At 39.4% G+C, this 1,880-nt stretch overlaps 1 pseudogene; it reads right to left on the bottom strand.

The window, feature by feature from the left end:
* Positions 1 to 1,201: 1,201 nt before the first annotated feature.
* Positions 1,202 to 1,587, bottom strand: LOC105741008 (annotated as a pseudogene).
* Between the last annotated feature and the right edge of the window lie 293 nt (positions 1,588 to 1,880).

The following is a 1,880-nucleotide window of genomic DNA, read 5'->3' as shown; positions in this document are numbered from 1 at the left end:
ACAAATAGCAATGAGACAGTTTCAAACCAAATTGGTAGGACAGTTTCAATAATTAACACATTGCATACATTCTTCTTAGTGGTTAGTTGCTGTACAAGATGCGGATATAATATCCTATTTACAAACACCATTAGAACAAATCCTTCTATTCATTAAGAGAATGTAACTATATATCTATCCTAACCACTTTGAATACACAGATACAAAATGGACATTCATCTGTATCCCCTTTTTTTGTTAAGTTCCATCATTTAAATATTATAGGTGTGTAAACTCAGCAAAATATTCTAAAAGAGTCCAGTAGTCCATAATAGTATTGGGTCTTCCGCTTGACTAGTAATGTCAGAAATTGTTGACCTGAGTCCCCTACAGCTCAACATAACAGCATGGCTTTACTTCTTATACTTTGTTTTTATACTTTTCTGCTGGATGGTTAAGACCAAGGTAAAGCATGACCTATGCAACAAGAGTTGTAGCTTTTGGGTCTGATAAGGTCAGTGAAATCCCCTCAGGATTTATCCTGAGATCCTGTACCTCAGATTGTATGAATTTGTTATTCATGCACAGGAATGCTATTGATATTTCAGTATTGATTTTGTGTCCTGCTACATTGGTGAGTTTGGTTATTAGTTCTAAGGATCTCTTTGTGGAGTTTTTGTGGTCTGCTATATAGATGATGCTGTCATCCATAAATAATGATAATTTAACTATCTTCTTTCCTACTGATATTCCTTATGTTTTTCTCTTGTCTAATTTCTCTGGGTCATATTTCCAGAACTATATTGAACATGAGTGATGATAATGGGCATCTTGTCTTGTTCCTGATTTTAGAGTGAAAGCTTTCACTTTTTTTTTAGCTTTCACTTTTTGACCATTTAGTATGATGCTTGTTGTTGGATTATCATGCATAGCTTTTGTCAGATTGAGATAAAGATCTTCTATTCCAAATTTCTCTATTTTTTTTAAACCACAAATGTGTATTAGATATTGTCAAATGCTTTTCCAGCTTCTATTGAACGATCATGTGTTTTTTTGTCCTTGGGTCCATTGACATGATGTATCATATTTATTGGTTTGTATACGTGTGTGTGTGTGTGTGTGTGTGTGTGTGTGTGTGTGAAGGGAGGGAAACTTCATTCAGGCCCCAAGGCTGCAGGTGTTGGGCAGGTGGTGTCCTTCTGGATAAGGGGCTGGCTGAGCTTTACTTGACCTTCTTCTTGGGATACAGTTTGTTGTTGTGGCCACACTGCTTCCTGCAGCAGTTGACAACACAGGGGTGCAAGTGGCATAGCACTTGTGGCAGATCATCTTGTCACAGTTGTACTTCTGGGCCAGCTGGTGCAGGGATGGCTTGATGATTCCACCTCGCAGGCGAAGCACGAGGTTCATGGTGGACTCTTTTTGGATGTTGTAGTCAGAGAGAGTCTGACTGTCCTCCAGTTGTTTGCTGGCAAATATCGGACAATGCTGGTCAGGTGGGATGCCCTCCTTGCTTTGGATTTTGGCTTTGACATTCTCGATGGTGTCACTGGGCTCAACCTCGAGGTTGATGGTCTTGCCCATTAGGGTCTTCACAAAGATCCGCATCTCTGCGTCTGCTTGGCCGCCTCTTTGAAGAGAAAGAGGGTGCTGGAACCCTGGCTTGCATATATTGAACCAACCCCACATCTCTGGGATGAATCCTACCTGTTTATGGTGTATAATTTTTATTGGCAATTTGCTGCATTCTGCTTGCCAGTATCTTATTGAAGATTTTTGCATCTATATTCATTAAGAAGATTGGCCCATAGTTCTTTTTTGGTTGGATTCCTCTCTGGTTTTTTAATGAGGGTAATTCTTGCTTCAAGGAATGCATTTGGGAAAATTACTTCCCTTTCAAG

Source organism: Octodon degus, unplaced genomic scaffold, assembly GCF_000260255.1.
Source record: "Octodon degus isolate 3935 unplaced genomic scaffold, OctDeg1.0 scaffold00263, whole genome shotgun sequence".
Lineage (NCBI taxonomy): Eukaryota > Metazoa > Chordata > Mammalia > Rodentia > Octodontidae > Octodon > Octodon degus.
The sequence above is the reverse complement of the archived record's forward strand: the minus strand, read 5'-3'. Positions and strand labels throughout refer to the sequence as shown.